This window comes from Micromys minutus (assembly GCF_963924665.1).
Source record: "Micromys minutus genome assembly, chromosome: 3".
NCBI classification, from domain to species: domain Eukaryota; kingdom Metazoa; phylum Chordata; class Mammalia; order Rodentia; family Muridae; genus Micromys; species Micromys minutus.
The window spans coordinates 97,302,937-97,325,671 of NC_137972.1; the positions used below are offsets into that span (position 1 = coordinate 97,302,937).

At 37.5% G+C, this 22,735-nt stretch overlaps 1 pseudogene across 1 annotated transcript; it reads left to right on the plus strand.

Annotated features, from left to right (window-relative positions):
* Positions 1 to 17,888: 17,888 nt before the first annotated feature.
* LOC308418973 (V-type proton ATPase subunit C 1-like) lies at positions 17,889 to 18,964 on the plus strand (annotated as a pseudogene). The gene has a single exon. The product of its transcript is annotated as a V-type proton ATPase subunit C 1-like (transcript).
* Positions 18,965 to 22,735: the final 3,771 nt, after the last annotated feature.

Here is a 22,735-nt window from a genome sequence, read left to right on the forward strand (position 1 = left end):
AACAGAGAATGATTAAAGTAGATAAATAATTCAGCAATGTGGCTGGATATAAAGTTGACTCAAACAAATCAGTAGCCTTCCTCTACTCAAAGGATAAACAGGTCTGGAAAAACATTAGGGAATGGACAACCTTCACAATAATCACAAATAATATAAAATACCTTGGTGTGACTTTAACCAAGCAAATGAAAACATTCTTCACCAGAGGAATGGATATAGAAAATGTGGCACATTTACACAAATTACATGATTTACATATATACTCAGCTATTAAAAACAATGACTTGATAAAATTACTTAGGGAATTGATGGAACTAGAAAATACCTTTTTGTGTGAGGTAATCCACAGAAAGAGTACACAGGATATGTACTCACCATAAGTGGTATTAACACAAAAGCTCAGAATATCAAAGATACAATTCACATACCAAATGAAGCTCAAGAAGGAAAAACAAAGTGTGGATGCTTCAGTCCTTCTCAGAAGGATGAACAAAATACAGGAGAAATTATGGAGACAAAGTGTGGAGCAGACACTGAAAGAAAGTTCATCCAGAGACTGCCCCAACCAGGGATCCATCCCACATATGATAACCAAACCCAGACAATATTGTAGATCCCAAGAAGTGCACACTGATTTAACTGTCCTCTGAGAGGCTCTGCCATACCCTGAAAAATACAAAGGCAGATGTTCTCAGCCAAGTATTGGACTGAGAATGGGGTATCCAATGGAGGAATTAAAGATCTATAGGAGCTGAGGAGGTTTGTAACCCCATAGGAGGAACAACAATATCAACCAATCAGAACCCAGAGTTACCAGAGTCTAAACTGCCATCCAAAGAGTACACATGGCTTTAGCAGAAAATTTAGCAACAATGTGAGAAGACACTCTTGGTCCTGTGAAGTCTTGATGTACCATTGTAGGGGAATGCCAAACTGGGGAGGTAGGAGAGCATGAGCTGTTCAGTGGGGCAGCAATTTCACAGAAGCAGGTGGAGAGGGATATCATAGGGAGATTTCAGCAGGAAAACTGGAAAAGGAAATAACATTTAAAATGTAAGTAATGAAAATATCCAATAAAAAATAATTAAGAGAGCATGGATGTCTGAGCTGCCCAATTGGAGCTAAGAGCAACACAGAAAAACATAGTAAATAGTAACTCGGGGTTATTAATAGTAAACCAGATTATAAAAGCATGGGGCTAGACAACTTCCCATCTCTTGTGTTTTTTAAGGCATATAGTAAATGTAAATGCTCTGTGTGTGTCTTTCCATACTTTCTTCCTTCAGAAATTTAAGGTTCTTGTCATACAGGTTTTCACTTTCTTTGTTAGAATTACACACAGTTAGAGTTATGTAAAATATGGAACGAGCTCCTGTTCTTATGCATCCGTATGATAATATAGTAAAAGTGACCATCTTAACAAAAGAAATTTACATGTTCAATGAAATCATATCAATATTTCAACATTTGGAAAACTAAAAACATCTGAATAGTTAAAACAATCTTATATATTAAAAAAAAACAAAACTTCTTCCTTACATGCTACAGAGGGGTACAAGTCAAAACATGTAAATAACTAGTAATTTAATACATGTAATAAACATGTCAAGAACATAGACATCATCAAAGAAATAATCTAATTAAAATGTGTTATGGAGCTATACAGAATTCTCAAGAGAGAAATCTTGAATATCTTAGAAACATTTAAAAAAGTGTTCAATGTCATCAGAGAAATACAAATTAAAATGATGCTGAGATTCTACTTTACACTCACCAGAATCGCTAAGATCTTAATCCTAAGTGACAGTATCTGCAGTCATGGGTGCTGCAAAGGGGCACATTCTTCCAATGCTGGTGGGAATGTAAACTGGTAAAACTATTTTATAAATCAATTAGGACTATTTTTCAGAAAACTGGGAATAGTTTTTTTCTTGAGACCCAGCTATACTACTCCTGGGCATACATGAAATAGATTCCACTATACCAGAGAGGAACTTTGCCAATTATGTTCATAGTAGCATTTTTTTAATAGGTAGAAACTGGGAAAAAACCTACCTGTCCCTTCACTGAAGAATAGATAATGAAAATGTGGTACTTCTATACAATGAAATACTATTCAGTTACTAAATACAAAGACATCCAGAATTTTGCAGGCAAATGGATGGATCTTGATAATATCATATTGAGTTAGGTACATCAGAGCCAGAAAGACATATATGGCATGTAATCACTTGTTAGTAGACATTAGCCATAAATAAAGTGCATAGATTTGGTAACAAGAATTTTCCAAAATAAGATCAGTGAGTCTCATTCAAAAGGGGCAACTAAATACTCTTTGGAGGTGGATGAAGAAAATAAATTGGATAGGAGTTGGGGTAAAGTGGGGAAAGGGGATGGTGGTTAGGTATGGGGAAGGGAAGAAAGATGGCTGAGAGTGAGAATCAAAATTGTTATCGGGCATCTCTGGGACTCCTTGGAAGCATGGGACAGGTGAAGACTTTGGGAATGACTTGAGCTAAGAGTGCTACCAGAAGGTGGTGTATAGACTAAAGTGGACACTTTTCCTATTCCAGGAAAGACTTCCAGAGAAGGAAGGGAGACATCATTCTACCAACAAAATCTTCAACACAAAATCTGTCCTGCCAATATCATATGCAGAGAGAAAGAGGGAGCAGAGATTGAGGGAAGATCAAGCCAATGAATAGATGAACCAAAATCTGACACTATTAGTCATAATCTTCTATCTTTACAGACAGGAGACTAACATTCAGTGTCTCCTGAGAGGCTTCATCCAGTATTGTATGAAAACAGATGCAAGATTCATAGCCAAACATCAGGTGGAACAATGAGAGGTTTTTGGAAGAGTTGGGAATGAAACTGAGCAAGCCAGACCAGTCAAGAATACTACCTGAAGACTTACAGAGTCAACTGACCTTGGCTAATCAGAGCTGATAAAGCCGATGCTGGCTCATCAACAAGGGAACATGTATGTGGCCCACATAGGCCACATACTTGTAGCAAATGTACAGCTTGGTCTTCATGTGGTTTCCCTAACTTATAGCATAGGGACTGTCTATGTTTCTGTTACCTACCATTGGATTATCTTCCCCTACCTGGGCTACCTAGTTGGGCTTCATCAGGAGAAGATGGGCCAGGTATCCCAATATGGAATGGTATCTAAGGAGGGATTGCCATTTTTGAGGAGAAGGAGCAATGAGGGCAGGGATTTCTGCAGGCATTAGGATAACCCCTACCCCCAGTGATGGTACCACCCACAGGTGACAGGAACCTGGCTTATCCGTTGCCATGGACACAGACAAGTCATTCCCAGAAGACATAGGTTTAAAAACCCACCTTCACCTGGGAGCAAGTGACATCACTACTTCTATAAAGGACAGAAACCCTACCTCCTCTTCCTCTTTTTCTCTTCTCTTCCCTTGACCCTGACCCCTGTCCTGTCTCTGTTTTATTAAACCTCTCCATGTGGAACCATATTGGTTTGGTGTGGTTTGTCCGGGCATGAGCTGAGAAATCTAATTAACAATAATTTCTAAGGGTGGAACTTGGAGGAAATGAGTGTGAGTAGGTTGTAGTGGTGATGTAGAGTGCATAAAAGTACATTATTTAAAAAAAGCAACAAAAATATGCATATATGTAAAAAATGAAGAGCAATCTTTTCTGTTTACAGATGAATTACTTTGAGTGTGGGAAACTTTAAAATCTTAATCTGTTAAAACTAATGTGGCATCTTCAATAAATGTGGGAGATAGAATATCAACATAAACGATCCCCAGTGTTTCAACAAACCATCTGGACAGGAAACAACAAAACAAACAAGCAAACAAACAAAAACCCACTTACAAGTCATGTTATAAAATTCTACTCATATCACTGTCTTTATGTTAAAGGCCCTAAACAAAGCACTTGATAAAATAAAACTGTAGGTTTTTCAAATAAAAAATATTTTCCTTAGTGACTGATTTTAAATATTTTGCATGTAAAAGGGAAAAGGGAAGAAATGGTTCTTCAGAAACAAAGAGGGCAAATGCTCTGTTATGTAAAAGACACCCTGAATTTTCAATAGACGAACATCCATGAATGAAGCAACTACTGAACTGCTGAAATGTTTGTATTCTTGTCTTGGTTATGGTTTAACCATAAACATGGTATAAACAGATACCATGACCAAGACAAGTCTTATAAAGTACAATACTTAATTGGGGCTGGCTTTCAGGTTCACAGGTTCAGTCAATTATCATCAGGGTAGCAATATGGCAGCATCTAGGCATGGCACAGTCAGAGCGTAGAATTCTACCTCTTCATCTGAAGGATGCTAGTGGGAGACTCCCAGGAACCTAGGACTAGAGTATTAAAGTCCATGACCACGGTGATACACCTACTCCAACAAGACTACACTTACTAAGAGTGCCACTCCTTGGGCCAAGCATACATAAACAATCACAATGTTAAAACCAACTTTCAATTTCAGACACAAAATGGTCTCTACTTGCCTTATGATCTGTGTTACCTGTAAACAACACAATGCCAAGCTTAGGTCTTTAGTCTACAGGTTTATAAGTCACAAAACATAGAAAATATAATGCATAACAAAGAAAATTCTTAGCAGAATTAAATATAAAATCAGAAAAAAAGGGTAAGTGAATAAAATAGCCCAGCACTTCATAATAGGTTGGTATTAAAATGTGCCTTAAACTAACAGACATTGAGAAATGAGTTGTAATGGAGAGCATCAAGTTTCCTGACAACAATATGTAACGACCCTGTAATCATTCAGAAATCACATATTTAAAAAAAAAAAAAAGCAGAACTTGTTTACCAGACCTGGAAATGTAAGTTGGTATGCATTATAAAAGCTGACATTCTCAACAAAAATATTGTAATAGAGGAATGGCTTTGGGTATAATAAACAAATTATCAGCTCTTGATCAATTTATGACTTTGTTTCTAAAAGTCTCTGGAATATTTAGTAGTTTGAAGGAAAGACATAAAAGATCTTATAATGTTTTCATTAGATGGAATTTGCTTGAATGTTTTTCATGGGACATCCTAAGTGTAGGAGTACACAGCTGTTCTTTTAAATAAAGGTACAACTGTAATGTTATTCTAATTGTCTACATCATCAAATTCCTATAAAGAGGAAAAACTATGTATAGCAACAATTTTGTGAAATGTGCAACTCATGAAAATATTTTTTAAAAAAATAACAAGTAGCAGAACTCCATTCCCAACTATTCTTTGTGGGAAAAAAGATTTGTGTTACTTCTCTAGTCAGAAGAAAAGTTTAATTTGACACAATATTAGAGCATATACATACATACATATATATATATGTATGTATATATTAAAATGACCAAGCATTTCTAAATTCATGAACATTAAATTATACTTTTATATGCTTCATTTTTTTAGTTTTTAAAATTAAAGAAATACAGAACAGAATCATTACAACATGTTTTTAAAAAATGAGAGAATTAATCTATTTAGATTGCTTAAAATATTCGCAAATGCATGCATTTGTTTGCAATTTGAAATACTTTAATCCTACACATAATATTGTTTTTATGATTTATATGATTTTTGCACAGTTAGAATTAATAGTTTTATTTCTGTATATTTTAGTTACAATGGACTAAGACCAATTTTTTATATGTTACATTGTAAAGATTTAGTAATTGATCATCATTTACTTGTTAATTTGGTAAGCACATTCTTTAAATCTTTACTCAAATATGATAGTAAAATAATGATAAATGGCTTTAAAGTATCTAAGTGTGCATAAGAAAAATTATCAAGACATTAAGTGTCAGGGAACATGCGTTTAACCCTAGAACTCGAATAGATGATGCTAAGGATCCTAAATTTGGGGCTAGTCTGGGCTATATAGCAAATTTGAGGGCATGCTACACCTCATAGTGGGATCCTGTGTTAACTTTAAAAATTATTAATTAGAAATTATACTAGACTAAATAGCTTTTCTATTGTTTTCTTCTAGGGTCCTTAAAACTGCTTGATCCAGGAATCACATCAAAATATCACAAAGATAAAATCTTTCCATGTTTCACTGTTTCCATAGGGAAAGAAATAGAAACTGGTGGTGTGAATATGTTTTGCATATGGTAAACAGCACTATTAGGAAGTGTGGCCTTGTTTGTGGAAGTACTTCACTGCAATAGGTAGGCTTTGAGGGTTTCTAATACTCAAGCTCTTCCCAGGTCAAAAAAGAGTCTGCCTTCAGACCAAGATCTAGAACACCTCACTCCTCTAGTACCATGTCTGCCTGCATGTTGTCCTGCTTCCCACCATGTTGATAAGTGACTGAACCTCTGAAACTGTATGCCAACCTCAATTATATTTTTGCCTTTATAAGAGTTGATTTGCTCACGAGTTTTTTCACAGCAATGAAATCCTTACTAAGACAGGATTTGGTACTATGGATGAGGATGGGGGTATGGTGGGCCTGACCATGGTTTTGTTTGGAGGAATGTGGTTTTGAGGATTTTGGATTTGAAAAACTGTGGGATGCTCTCAGTGGGGTTTGATGAGCTATACCAGAAGGAATCTGAAAGATAATTGTACTTGTGGATGATGTGGCAGTGACTCAAGTAGAGAGGAAAGTGGGATGGAGAGCAAAGGTTCTTGCCATTACTGGAGGAACCTGATCTGCTATTTACAATGCAAGGCCTAAGGTAGTCCTGGCATACCAGTGAAACAAAACAAAGGAACAGTTAGATCTGGTCCTGTATTCTGGTCTCAGGAATCTTCATAGGATTCTTCTCTACTTCCCCCAATACCATTCCTCAGTTCCCGTTCCCAAGAGTGATGTTATTTGAATGCTGGCGCCCTGGCTAAAAAGTAACATCAGATAAAGGGAATTTTAATATGTTGCTTGAGTATTGTTCGTACAAACTTTTGGTGAAGAATGTAACTTCTTTTTGTCCTTTTCTGATGAATCTGCCTGAGGCTTAGATGAAGAAATTCAGATTGGTTGCATTGAGAGAGAAGATCTCAAAAAACCTAGCATAGACTCTGCCCTGTGGTTCACTGTTATGGAGAGCATTGTGATAAAATTTTTTTTCTTTTTTCTTTTTTTTTTTTTTTAAGCAAACTGAAAAAAGAAAACTTCAAAATCCTGTGCTTAAGGATTATAATAAAATTGAGGGAGTGATTACCTTGAGGCTGTATTTGTAGTTGAAGAAGGGAGAGTTATATTATGTTAAACATTATTATAAGCTTGTTATTGATTTCACTTAGAGGTTAGGAGGTATGATTATGTGTTGAAAGGGATAGATTGTGTTAGATATCCTCAATTGTCAAGTAGACAATATTTGGATTGAACTACAATCCAGAATTTATAAAGATCTAATGAGAATTTGTAGCAAACCTTAGGTCCAGGTGTGGTCTCACCTTTAATCGCATCACTTAGGAGGTAGAAGCATGTAGATCTCTAAATTTAAGTTATATCTACAGAAAACATCCCAAGATGACCAAACTTAGGCTGTGAAGAAGTTAGGATACAGAAGGCTGGTGGCAATGTAACAGAAAGCGTAAGTATTACAGCCACAGCAAGCAGTAGAACTTGGCAGATTCAGCCATGTTGCACTGGCTTTAGTGTTATGAATAGAAGGACTTTTTGGGACATTTGGTGAAGATTAGCTGGAATTTAGTGGTTATTAAAAAGAGACCAGCATCATTGCTGCTGGTGGTGTCATCCTACACATCCACAAACTGCTGATCGGGAAGAAAGGACAACAGAAGACTGTCTAAGGATGCCTGGATTCCTTATTGTCTCAGGACTCTAAATATTGTTAACACTTTCCAGTGTTCGTGATTTCAGTGCACTGTATCTCTGTGAAAAACACAATTTTGCCTTTTTGTAATTCTATTTGAGCAAGTTTGAGTCAAAGAGACCAGCACCATTGAGATAAAAATTTGGGGAACTCTTTTCTCAGAGCACAAAGAATTTTAGTTCCAAAGATAGATATCATGCTAGCAGCTGTACCTGATAATATGTTAAATCACCCAGATACTCTGGTTTTGAAGGCCTGAAGGGGTCATTTAGAGAAGCTGAGGCTTGGCTATGATGTATTAGGAAAAGCCACTGATGAAGTTTTCAACTCTGTTTCAGTTGCTAGCCTAGAACTGGAGGGGTCATGAAAGAAGTTGAGAGTTGGTACCATGAAGTGAGCATATGAGAGATTATTGGTGATGCCTGGTAACAGTGGAAGAGCCCAGAGTATCGGATATGACAGTACCATGAGATGACCAACAGGAACCAATGCAGCAGTGGAGTAAACTAGATCCTAGAGTGCCATAGAGGTTAACCTCTTTGCAAGAGCCTAGAAGGCCACATGTCAATCCTGAACATTCAAACAGAGAGCTGTGAAGATGAGGTCTTGGAGACCCTATAATAGTACAGATAAAGAGCCATGGGATACGTAATTAGGAAAGCTGCTCATGGGCTGTGGAACCAGCACAAGGGAAAGAATAGTATAGCTATCAATAATACTGAAAGGCTTTGGACATCAAACATGAAGACAGTTTAGAGTTTGACCAGCTGGTTTTTCATCTTGCTTTGATACAGTATGACATAATAGCCTCACTATGGTATTTTGAAATGACAATATATATCTGTATCATAAATTATTGGTAATAGTTGATCTGTATTTTTATTTTCATTTTATAGGGAATTATAGTAAAGGAATTTTTTGAATCTCAGAAAAGCCTTTGAACTATGGCTTTTTTTTTTTCCTAGAGTTTATTTATTTTTAAAAGACTTTATTTTACAAAACAAAGATAAATGTACAGATTTTAATCATTTTTTGCTTAAAATTATACATTTTTGTCAGTACTGTTTATTCAGATATTAAAATAATTTTTACATAAAACTATGTGAATATATTTTTTAGTCAGTACATGATTTTTTTCAAGGGCTTGACAGTATGCATTGAAAACCTAATAGTTACCATGAGCGTAAAGTACATGCAAAACAAAACGCAACATGGAAATATGCAAAGTCTTCTTGTTTTGTAAATATATATATATATATATATATATATATATATATATTGTATTCTTTATTTCTTGGACTTCATACAGTCTGTGAGTTGTTTCTGGGGGAGTGCAAGCCTCAGGGGTTAGCTTCCCAATATCAGTGACTGCATATTATGTCTGTTCTGTAGTGACTGGGTTATCTCACTCAGGATGATATTCTCTAGATGCAGCCATTTTCTTAAGAATTTGGTTAAGTCATTGTTTCTGGTGGCTGAGTAGCATTCCATTGTGTAAATGTACCACAATTTTTGTATCCATTCATCTTCTGAAGGACATCTGGGTTCTTTCCAGCTTTTTGCTATTATAAATAGAGCCGCTATGAACATTGTGGTGCATATATCTTTGTTGTATATTAAAGTGTCTCTGGGGTATATGCCCAGAAGTGGAATAGCTGGGTCTTCAGGTAGTACTATATCCAATTTTCTGAGGTATCGCTAGACTGATTTCCAGAGTGGTTGTATTAGTTTGCAACCACACCAACAGTGGAGAAGTGTTCCTCTTTCTCTGCTGCCTCTCCAGCATCTGCTGTCATCTGATTTTTGTATCTTGGCCAATCTGACTGGTATGAGGTGGAATCTCAGGGTTGTTTTGATTTGCATTTCCCTGATGGCTAAGGATGTCGAGCACTTCCTCAGATATTTCTCAGCCATTCGATATTCCTCAACTGAGAATGTTTTGTTTAGCTCTGTACCCCATTTTTTAATAGGGTTATTTGATTCTCTGGTGTCTAGCTTTTTGAGTTCCTTGTATACCTTGGATATTAGGCCTCTATCTGATGTGGTGTTTGTAAAGATATTTTCCCATTCTGTTGGTTGCCGTTTTGTTTTCTTGACAATATCCTTAGCCTTACAAAAACATTGCAATCTCATTAAGTCCCATTTGTTAATCTTTGACCTTGGAGCTTGAGCCATTGGTGTTTTGTTCAGGAAATTTTCTCCTGTGCCTATGTGTTCTAGGTTTTCCCTACTTTCTCATGTAATAGTTTCAGTGTATCTGGTTTAATGTGGAGATCTTTGATCCACTTACACTTGAGCTTTGTACAAGGAGATAAGAAAGGGTTTATTTTAATTCTTTTGCATGCTGAGTGCCAGTTGGACCAGCACCATTTGTTGAATAGGCTGTCCTTTTACCATTGAATGTTTACAGCTCCTTTGTCAAAAATCAGGTGACCATATACATGAGGGCTCATTTCTGGACCTTCTATTCTATTCCATTGATCCACATGCCTATTTCTGTACCAGTACCATGCAGTTTTCCGCACAATTGCCTTGTAATATAGCTTTAGGTCAGGGATAGTGATTCCCGCAGATGTTTTCTTGTTGTTGAGGATGGATTTCGCTATTCTAGGTCTTCTTTTATTCCATATGAAATTGCACATTGATCTTTCCAGTTCAATGAAGAACTGGGTTGGAATTTTGATGGGGATTGCATTGAATCTGTAGATTGCTTTTGGTAGGATGGCCATTTTTAAGGTGTTGATCTTTTCAATCCATGAGCATGGGAGATCTTTCCATTTTCTGAGATCCTCCTCAATTTCTTTCTTTAGAGGTTTGAAGTTCTTGTCGTACAGGCCCTTCACTTGCTTAGTTAGAGTCACACCAAGGTATTTCATAGTTTTTGTGACAATTGTGAAGGGTACCTTTTACCTAATTTCTTTCTCCACATGTTTGTCCTTTGAGTATAAGAAGGCTACTGATTTCTTCCAGTTAATTTTGTATCCAGCCACTTTCCTGAACTTGTTTATCAGCTGTAGAAGTTCTGTGGTGGAATTTTTGGGGTCACTCAAGAACACTATCATGTCATCAGCAAAGAGTGAGGTTTTTATCTCTTCCTTTCTGATTTGTATCCCCTTGATCTCCTTTTGCTGTCTAATTGCTCCAGCCAGGACTTCCAGTACTATGTTGAATAGGTAGGGGGAGAGTGGGCAGCCTTGTCAAGTCCCTAATTTTAGTGGGATTGCTTAAAGTTTCTTGCCATTAAGTTTGATGTTGGCTGTTGGTTTGCTGTATATTGCTTTTATTATGTTTAAGTATGGACCTTGGATTTCTGTTCTTTCCAGGACTTTTAACTTGAAGGGGTGTTGGATTTTGTCAAGTGCTTTCTCAGCATCTAGTGAGATGACCATGTGATTTTGATTTTTGAGTTTGTTTATATGGTGGATTACATTGATGGATTTCCTTATATTAAACCATCCCTGCACCCAGGGATGAAGCCTACTTGGTCATGATGAATGATCATTTTAATGTGTTCTTGGATTCGGTTTGCAAGGATTTTGTTGAGTATTTTTGCATCAATGTTCATAAGTGAGATTGGTCTGAAGTTCTCTTTCATTGTAGGGTCTTTGTGTGGTTTAGGTACGAGGGTTATTGTAGCCTCAAAAAATGAGTTGGGTAATAGTTCATCTGATTCTATTTTTTGGAATAGTTTGGCGAGTATTGGTGTTATATCCTCAATAAAAGTCTGATAAAATTCTGCACTGAACCCGTCTGGACCTGGGCTTTTTTTGGTTGGGAGGCTTTTGATGACTTCTTCTATTTCTTTAGGTGTTATAGGGTTATTTAGATGGTTTACTTGGTCTTGGTTTAACTTTGGGACCTTGTATCTGTCTAGGAATTCATTCATTTCCTCCAGATTTTCCAATTTTGTAGAGTATAAGTTTTTGTAGTAGGATCTGATGATTTCTTGAATTTCCTTAGTTTCAGTTGTTATGTCCCCACTTTCCTTTCTGATTTTGTTAATTTGGATACTCTCTCTTTGCCCTCTAGTTAGTCTGGCTAGGGGTTTATCAATGTTGTTGATTTTCTCAAAGAACCAACTTTCGGTTTTGTTGATTTTTTCAATGGTTCTTTTTGTTTTTATTTGGTCTATTTCTGCTCTAATTTTGATTACTTCTTGCCGTCTAATCTTTTTGGGTGTATCTGCTTCCTTTTGTTCTAGGGCTTTTAGCTGTGCTGTCAGGTTGCTGATGTGAGCTCTCTCCAGTTTCTTTTTGGAAGCACTTAGGGATATAAGTTTTCCTCTCAATACTGCTTTCATTGCATCCCATAGGTTTGGGTATGTTGTGTTTTCGTTTTCGTTGAATTCTAGAAAATCCTTAATTTCTTTCTTTATTTCTTCTTTGACCCTGCTATCCTTTAACAGAGCATTGTTTAGTTTCCATGTGTATGTGGGCTTTTTGTTGTCTTTGTTTTTGTTAAAGACCAGCCGTATACCATGGTGATCTGAGAGGATCCATGGGAGTATTTCAATCTTCTTACATCGATTGAGGCTCACTCTGTGTCCAATTATGTGGTCAATTTTCGAGAAGGTGCCATGGGGTGGTGAGAAGAAGGTGTATTCTTTTACTTTGGGATAGTATGTTCTGTATATATCTATTAATTCTAGTTGGTTCAACGTCTCTGCTAGTTTTGCAGTGTCCTTGTTGAGTTTCTGTTTCCATGGTCTGTCCATTGGTGAGAGTGGGGTACTAAAGTCTCCCACTATTATTGTATAAGGTGAAATATATTTTTTAAGCTTTAGTAGGATTTCTTTTATGAATGTGGGTGCTTTTTTATTTGGAGCATATATGTTAAGAATTGAGAGTTTCTCCTGACCGGTTTCCCCGGTAATGAGTAAAAAGTGTCCTTCTTTATCTTTTTTGATAACTTTTGGTTGGAAATTTACTTTATTCGATATTAGAATATTCACTCCTGCTTGCTTCTTGGAGCTATTCGCTTGGAAGTTTTTTTTTTCCCCACCCTTTAACTCTGAGATAGTGTCTGTCTTTGTCTCTGAGATGAGTTTCCTGTATGCAGCAAAATGCTTGATTTTGTTTTTGTATCCAATCTGATAGCCTATGTCTCTTTATTGGGGAGTTGAGTACATTTATGTTAATAGATATCAAGGAATTGTTATTTCTGTTTCTTGCCATTATTGCTTTTGTGGGTTGAGTTTTGTCTGTGTCTTTTTCTTCTTTTAGTTTTTTTTTTTAGGTGTTTTCTTGTTTTTACTAGGCTGTATTTTCTCTCATTGTATTGGGTTTTCCACCTATAATTCGTTGTAGTGCTTGGCTTGTGGTCAGATATTGTGTAAGTTTTGATTTGTCTTGAAATATCTTCATCTCTCCATCGATGGTGATTGATAGTTTTGCTGGGTATAGCAGCTTGGGTTGGCACTTGTGTTAGGGTGTGCATGATGTCTGTCCAGGCTCTTCTAGCTTTCATAGTCTCTGTTGAGAAATCGGGTGTGAGTCTGATTGGCCTGCCTTTATATGGTACCTGACATTTTTCCCTTACTGCTTTTAGTATTCTTTCTTTGCTTTGGGCACTTGATGTTTTTGCTATTATGTGTCGGGAGGTATTTCTTTTCTGGTCCAACCTATTTGGACTTCTGAAGGCTTCTTTTATTCTCGTGGTCATCTCATTCTTGAGGGTAGGGAAGTTTTCTTCTACAATTTTGTTGAAGATATTTACTGTGCCTCTTAGTTGATACTCTTCTCCCTCTTCTATTCCTATTATCCTTAGGTTCGGTCTTCTCACTGTGTCCTAGATTTCCTGGACATTTTGGGTTGGGAGCTTTTTGTTTTTTGCATCTTCTCTGGCTGTTTTGTCTATGCTTATAATGTTGTCTTCTGCCCCGAGATTCTCTCTTCCATCTCTTGTAATCTTTTGGAAATGCTTCCTTCTGTGATTCCTGATTTCTTTTTTTGGTGTTCTGCCTCTAGGGTTATCTCTTTTGTGTGTTTTCTTTATTGTGTCAATTTCTCTTTTAAATTCCCTCTTGCATTCCTTCATCTCTTTGATTCTGTTTTCCTCAAGTTCTTTGAGTTCTTTGAGTGTTTTTCTTGTTTCCTCTTTAAAAGCTTCTGAATCTTTTTGCTTTTTCTCCCGTTCTTGTTTAAGTATCTCTTTCAGCATCTTGAGGTATGATTTCAGGTCTGTGTCTTCCTTTTCAGGAGTGTTTGGAATTCCGATGTTTTCTGTTATGGGAGAGCTGGGTTCTGGTGTTGCCAGGTTGTCTTGGTTTCCTTGGGATATACTCTTTTGCTTTCCTCTTGCCATTTTGTTGTCAGTGATATATTCTTGCCTTTTCTTTGTATCTGGTCTGTGTCCCTGGATCTCCACTGGTCCAGGTGGCAGATGGGTCGAGCCCTGTTCTATGTGTCAGAGTCACTGGGTGGGAACAGAAATTCCAAAGTTCTATTCCTGGTCGCTGGATCAGACAGGGTGGGGCAGAGCAAGGCAGCGGGTGCACTTTCCGTGTGTGCACTCCCAGAGATCTCTCTGCTCCTTAGCAGCCCGGGTCTCCCACCCACTAGTTGCTCAGCCTCTACGAGCTGCTGTTCCAGGTGGCAGATGGGCCAGTCTCCGCTCTGCGTCCTGAAGTCGCCACTGGGTGGAAACAGAAGTTCGAAATTTCTTTTCCTCGTCGCTGGATCGGGCAGGGCAGGGCAGGTCAAGGGAGGGGGTGCACTTTCCATGTGCACTCCGCAGAGATCTCTCTGCTCCCTGGCAGCCCAGGTCTCCCAGCCACCAGTTGCTCAGCCTCTACGAGCCGCCGTTCCGGGTGGCAGATGGGCCAGGCTCCGCTCTGTGTCCTGAAGTCGCCTCCGGGTGGAAATAGAAGTTCCTAAGTTCTGTTCCAGGTCACAGTTGTTCAGCCTTTACGAGTTGCCTTTCCGGGTGGCAGATGGGCCAGGCTCCGCTTTGCATCCTGAAGTCGCCACTTGTTTCATCAGCTTCTGGAAAATGGAAGTTGGTTCCAGCCAAATAACCCTGAAACGACTGTCCCCCTGTCCCCCTTTTTTGTTTGTTTTCTGCTGTTATTTCCTCTCAGTGATTCTACTTAGGTCTAACTCAAGCTTTCTCTCAGCGTCACTTTTAACTCTGGACCGCAGGGAACCAAAGAAAACGGGGGTTGGGGCGGCGAAGTCTCTCTCTCTCTCTCTCTCTCTCTCTCTCTCTCTCTCTCTCTCTCTCTCTCTCTCTGTCTCTCTCTGTCTCTCTTTCTGATTGGCTTTCTGAGTGGTTCTGATTAAGGGGGGGGAAGGGGAGCAGCCGTTCCTCACACGGAGAGAAAGGTTCTGCTGATGGAGCTGCAGCACTCGCCATGGGAAGGTTAGAGACTGGAAGTCCAACTATGGCCTTTTAAACTTTGATGAAAATATGATTGATTATGGAGACTTTTGAGGTTGGACCAAATGTATTTTGCATTATGCTATGTCTGCTTATGCCCCTCCCCCACAGACTCGTGTGTTTTAACAAGCCCATGGGAGCCAGGATGTAGAACAAGGTGGTTTGCAGATGTTTGGTCCATGGGGAGTGGCAACGTTTGGTGGTGCAGCCTTATTTAAATAGGTATGACTTCTTTGGAGGAAGCATGTCACTTTGTACATGGGCTTTGAGGTTTTCTAGCACACAATTCTTCCTAGTGTAGAAGAAAGTCTCTTCTATCTGCCTTGCAGTCAAGATGTAGAAGTTTTTGCTCTCCTAGCACCATGTTTATGTGCATGCTGTCAGGCTAACTACCATAATAATAATAATAATAATAATAATAATAATAATAACAATAATAATAAATAATAGATTGTACTTCCAAAATAGTAAATCAGCCTGAATTAGATGTTTGTGTTTTGACGAACTCCCTTAGTCATGATGTCTCTTCACAGCAATAAAACCCCAACTTAGACATAGAGCATATATAATTCATCACCCTCAGTGCTTGGGAAATAAAATAATTTTCATAAATGATTTAAAGTTCTTGGTAAAGTTCATAATATGGTGGCAAAAGTTAAGACTCAGTAGAGGATGGAATTGACACATTGTAGTCATTATTCAGTTTCTATTTGGTAGAGGGAGGTCCAAGGAAGTATTGAGTCATGTCTAGGCAAGAACTCTAATGCTTCATGAAGATGCTTTACAAAATGTCCTAAGCCTTAAGACTTGTAATATATTTCGTATTAATGACAAAACTTAACAAATAACATTGGAGATTAATCAGTGTTGAATGAGCAATAAACACACTGTGTGAACTAATTATTAGGTATATTAGAAGGTAAGTATTATTTGGCTCACAGCCCAGTACAAACAAGTGAAGGAATCTAAGAAAAAATATTCCTCCTTTGTTCACTTATAATTATTTCAGTAAATATATATAAAGAAATAAGAAACTATTTAATGTAATTTGTAAGACAGAGAACATAACAGAATAAGTTGATTCTAAAGAAAATAAATTTCAATTACAATATAAAAATTTATTTAATGATGTTTCATAAGGGACCCATCTGCTAAGACTAAATATATCCAAATATTTATGTTTCTATTAAATTATTGTCAGCTAATTTGTAAATATCAATGCTCATGGAGAAAATTATAGAGCAATTGTATTTTCAAACATGTGTTTTGGTGTTGCTCTTTGGGGAGTTTTGCATAGCATATTTTAATCTTTAATGTTTTATATTGAACATGAATACAATTCAACAAATATGCTCTGAGTGGCATACTTAAGAAAAATACATTGAAAAAAATACTAAGTATTTGCTGTATTAGCAAGACTTCCAACTTTATGACAAATATTAAAATAAACATATTTCAAGAAAAAAATTAACTTCTATTCTTGGTGTTAGAAGTTTCAAATCATGTTTGCCTAGCTCCGTCACTTAGGGTCTGTGGTAGCAAATAGGAGTATGCAGTCGAAAGACTACTTGAAGATGCTTGAGAGAGGGAAGGAGCCAGAGTCCAGACCTCCAAACCTAATTTTTTTCCAGTAGGATCTTCATCTTAAAAATTGAATAGACATTTGTGAGACAGTGAAAATCTAAATGAAACCCTCTATACACATGCAAATCAACTTCTGTCTTTATAAAATGTTCCAAGAAGCTCTTTTTCCCCACCTCTCTCTCCTTCTCTTTCTCTCTCCTTTCTGTCTCTCTCCCTCTCTGTCTCTCTCTCTCCCCCCTCTGTGTTTTTTGTGTGTCTGTGTGTTTGTCTGTGTGTGTGTGTGTGTGTGTGTGTATGTATGTGTGTGTGTATGTGTGTGTGTATGTCTGTGTGTTTGTCTATGTGTGTGTGTGTGTATGTGTGTGTGTCTGTGTGTTTGTCTATGTGTGTGTGTGTGTATGTGTATGTGTGTGTCTGTGTGTTTGTCTATGTGTGTATGTGTGTGTGTATGTGTATGTGTGTGTCTGTGTGTTTGTCTATGTGTGTATGTGTGTGTGTGTGTGTGTGTGTGTGTGTGTGTCTGTGTGTTTGGTGTCTGTGTTTATGTACATGCTTTTCTGTCTGATCGGTTGATCTTAGGTAACTCACTGAAGGACTCACTCTTGAATTAGACTGACTCTTCCTTCAACAATCGTTAATTACCAATATCTTCACTTAAGAATAAGCCTTCTAAAAATGTCCCAGCTTCATTAGCATGTGGTCTTTTGCCATTAGGCTGGGCTATGCTATCCAACCATGTTCTTAAGATTTTAGACATGTAGCATTCCCTTCATGTTTAGAAAATACTACTTTTGGTGATGGTATATTGATTCTCTGTTCCCCACTAACTGTATGTCCACCCCCTATTCTGTGATGTTTTCTGAGCTTTAAGTACAGGAGTTATAAATATGAAAAGGTCAAAAGTAATTTGATTAATAAAATTACAGTAGTAGGTTCTCTTCTTAGAATTATGAACTGTCGGGGCCCACGACCCAAGGAAGCCCAGGGTTTTCTTAGGCTCTGGAGGGATGGAGTGCTGAGCAGTTAATGTCGGCCAGGCTTCCTGCCTCTGCACCTGCTGCTGTCGCCTCCTGAGACACCTTCCTGGCATCTCCCTTTGTTGCTAAAGAAGTAACAAACATGACTGAGTTCTGGCTCATATCTGCTCTTGGGAAGAAAACCTGTCAGCAAACATGGGAGAAACTTCATGCAGCGACCAACAACCTTGCCATCTCTTTCAAGTTCAACATTCCTGACTTAAAGGTTGGCACGTTGGCTTGTCAGAGTAACTGTCTAAATTGGATCCATTTGTAGAAGGTGTGGTAAAGAAGGTGGCTCAGTACATGGCTGATGTGCTGGAGATAGCAAAAATAAAGTTCAGGAGAACTTGTTGGCTAGTGAAGTTAACTTGGTTACTTACAGAACAAGGTTCCACTGGGATATGGCCAACTATCCAATCAAGCAGTCTCTGAAAAATATTTCTGAAATAAGTAGATTGATAAGGACCTAAGGTTTCCGGCTTCTGCATACAATAATCTAAAAGGGAATCTTCAGAATTTGGAGTGAAAGAATGCGGGAAGTTTGCTAACATGAAGCCTGGAGAAAATTCTGAAGAAAGATGACTTTGTTCTTGTCACATTACTCGTGGTAGTTGAACCACAATGACTGAATTAAACAGTATGAAATGCTGGCTGAAATGGTAGTACCAAGGTCCAGCAATGTTCTTTCAGAGGACCAAGAGAGCTATCTTTCTAACGTCACCTCGTTTTGAAAAGCAGTTGATGATTTCAGACACAAAGCCATGGAAAACAAGTTTATAGTTCGTGACTTCCGGTATACCCAGGAGGAGATGAAAGCACGTAAGGAGGAGATGAACTGGTTGTCTACTGACAAGAAGAAGCAGTTCAAACCGCTTTGCTGTGGCTTAAAGTGAATTTCAGTGAGACATTTATTGCGTGGATTCATATAAAAGCATTACGGGTGTTTGTGGAGTCTGTTTTAAGATAAGGCTTGCCGGTGAGCTTCCAAGCAATTCTTCTTCAGCCTAATAAGAAATCGGCGAAGACACTAAGAGAGGTGCTACATGAGCTGTACAGCATCTGTGCAACCGTACCCGTCATCATTGATGCTCCTATGATATTCCTGTCCTAAACCTGAGTCAGCTTGAATACTACACCTATGTGTATTGCAACTTGCTGGAATTCAAGCAAAACTGAGCTCCTCCCAGTCAGTTCTGTCCTTGTGTTGGTGTGGGCTCACAGAGTTAACTCTCATAACTCTTGTGCCCTCTGCTTGCTTCTTACACATTCCCTAGGTGGATTTCTCTTGTGGTCTAAATCTCAACATTTGCCTTTTCAAGAAAAAAAATACATATGTTGTTTCTTTTTATTGATCAGGTCTGAAAATGTGTACTGAAAAAAATCAGAGTTTATTTATAAATAGAATACTTTATTTGATGAGGTATTTTCCTCCTTGATATCATTGTATGCATAATTCTGTGTGTTACTGTTGTGCACGGCCTTGTTTACAGAAAATGGTCTAAGCATACCGTTTCTTTCACTGTATTAGTAGACATAACTGTTCAGCAGTTACTAATTTGTGATGTAGTGTGATGTGACAACCTTCAGGTGTATGCTTTGGGAATGTACTGAGACTATCTTGTCAGCACTATTGACATCCTCAGGCCAGAATAAAAGAACCTGTGTACAATATGCTGAGTGTGTGACTTGAGAGGGCTTGAGGGAGTCACAGTCTACTTGAGCTGCTTTCAAGAGTTCACTGTTGCTGAGCTATGGACATTTGTGTATGATGTGCATATGATTTAATTATGCCAAATTTGGGTCAGAGCACAAATCAGAAGGTTATTTTTCCAACACATGGTGGTATTTATACTTGAATATTGGATCCTCAGCTCTCTTAAATAAGGAGTAGGGCTAGCTTTGAATAAAGTGCAAAAAAAAAAAAAAGAAGAAGAAGAAGAAGAAGAAGAAGAAGAAGAAGAAGAAGAAGAAGAAGAAGAAGAAGAAGAAGAAGAAGAAGAACTTTCTATCTTATGGGAAATTGTCTCTATTTATAGAATGATGAATCATTTCTATTTATTGAGTAGGATTTAAAATCAGTTAGGTATTGGTTGACCCCACAATATGAGAGTCACTGTATAGATTTGAATAAGAATGGCCCCCATAGAGCCATATACTGAATGAGCAAGGAGAGAGCTAGAACAATTGACATGCATTATTTTTTCTTTCACCAAAGCATTCCAGAAAGGTGAGAGAACTTCTTTCCAGAAACCCATTATTTCTCTCATGTCCAGGATCTAAACTACCTCTAATCTGGACCCAAGGACTCAAAGCATCTATGAGAATTATCTTCTCTCCTGTATATTTTAGCATAATTCTAAACACATAAAAAAAAAAACATTCTACCAGCATCTTGTCCCTTTTTCCAGGGTTTATTCATCACCTACCTAAATTTTTCTTTGTGTGCCCATCCTTTGCTGCAGTGTACTTCACTGTCCTTCTCATCAGCTGAGGTGCCAATCTGACCAAGCCAGTTCAATCAATCAACAAGACCTAAGACAGAGAGTAAGGATTTTTTTTAAAAAAGCAATTAGACAATATTATGACATGATTCCAGCCAGTGCTGAGACTTAAGTGGGCATATGTTTTTTCAGTCTGCCTAAGGCATATATAAAGTAATTAAGGAACAAATTTACCAAAGACAAAGATCCCATGATTATTGGTTTCTGGTTCTTATCAAGATACTTCAAAATGCAAGAACACATTCCTCACTTCTATGCACCTTGAGACTATTTCTTAGCTGTTGCTCAATGTCAAATTCCTGCCTGAGACCAAACATGTTTCAGCTGCATTCTTCCTGGCCCTGTGTTCAAGGTATGTGATATCACTTTCATGGTTCTTCCTTTAACATTGTGGGAGTCAATGAAGTCCACTGGCAGCAAACTATATCATTTTCAGAGTCTCATAAGCAACCCTTGACTAACAGCTCAGAAAGATATTATTCTTAATTAGTGCTGGATGATTTGTTAGAGTCTAGATATCTCAAGAGAGAACATTGACCTTCTATGCAGTAGCATAATAACACTTAAGCTACATGTATGGGTGCATGCATCCACATCTACATCCACATGTGTGTGGATATGCACATATTCACACTGTACATTTTTGCTTATTTAAAATGTTATTTATATGTATGTCTCTGTGTGTTGCAGTGCATGTTGTGTGTACACAGAGAGTAGAAGAGGATGTTACAGGTGTCTGTGAGCTACATGATATTGGTGCTGTAAATTGAACATGGGTCCTCTGAAGGAATAGGAATTGCTCTTAACCTCAGAGCCATCTGTTTAGCTCCTACACTATTTATTCTCAAGTAAGCTTACAAAATAATATTTTGTCCCTCTTGAACCCTTCCTACTTTTCTAGTTTTAGTGGTTGCTCACATCTGAAAGTCTGAAGATCAATCTAACAGACAAGGGCATTTATCTTTATAGTTCTATGTTATATCACTCTGTATAATATTTTACATTCACATCTATTCATCTACACATTTCATTTTTTCTTTGCAATTGAATAGAATTCAGTTATATATATATATATATATATATATATATATACCTCATTTTCATTATCAATTCAGCAATTGAAGTATTTCCAGGATGCTTTCATTCTATTATATTGTTAATAAAGCAGCAATGAAAATGACCAGCGAAATGTATCTCTAGTAGGATATTTTGTGCATTATGTATACTCAAAATGCATAGTATAGAAGGGTCACATGGTACATATACTTTAGTATTATGAGGATTGTCTACACTCATTTTTTTAGTGGTTTTCCAGTTTGTGATCTCTCAGGAACTGATGGAAAAGTCTCTTTTCCAAAGCTAAATTACCAGCACTGTTGTCATTTTCCTGGATATTAACCAGTTGAGACTGAATAAAACAAAAGCCACAAATTAATTTCTCCTCCTCCTCCTCTTCTTCTTCTTCTTCTTCTTCTTCTTCTTCTTCTTCTTCTTCTTCTTCTTCTTTTTCTTCTTCTTCTTCTTCTTCTTCTTCTTCTTCTTCTTCTTCTTCTTCTTCTTCTTCTTCTTCTTCTTCTTCTTCTTCTTCTTCTTCTTCTTCTTCCTCTTCTTCTTCTTCCTCTTCTTCTTCCTCTTCTTCTTCTTCCTCTTCTTATTCCTCTTCTTCTTCTTCTTCTTCTTCTTCTTCTTCTTCTTCTTCTTCTTCTTCTTCTTCTTCTTCTTCTTCTTCTTCTTCTCCATCTTCTCTATTCTTCCTCTTCTTCCTCTTTTCATCCTTCACTACTATCCTCCTCCTAATCATCATCTTTCTTTCCCTTTAATCTTGTTTCTTCTTTTTCCTACTTGAAAATTTTCTATATAACACCATGATTGTGGTCTTTATAAGTTATTTTACTGCCATGATACTTTACAGAACAGGAGAATTTATTTCTCCCCATAGGTCAGTAGAGTACAGTCTCAAAATCTTTACAATATAGGTAGTATCATGAAGGGGTCATATCTCATTGAATCCAATCACATATTGTTTCATTAGTCCCACAGTGTTTGTGACATTGCACCAATATATCTTATATATAGGAATGAATTTACCTCACAGGGCTTGTAAATGGGCTGCCATTTGCCTATTTTAACACTTTTTTGGTAGCATGCAGAGTATATTCCATGGACATAAGCACTAAGCAGTAATGGTAAAGGCTTTTGTTAAGAACAAGATGAACTTTTCCATGTTCATTGATCTGTAAAGGTGTTATCTTGAGTAATATGGCCTTACTGTCCATCTGTGGAGAGTAACGGGTAGTATTGGCAATAGCCGAGGTTACTAGTGAGTCCTCATTGCACTGCTTTGGGAAACTATTCCATAAGATGTAAACCATTCTTTTAATCTCGAGATTAATTTCTAGACTAGAAATGTCAAATCAGTGTTCATTCCGGCCTATTTTTGTTTGTT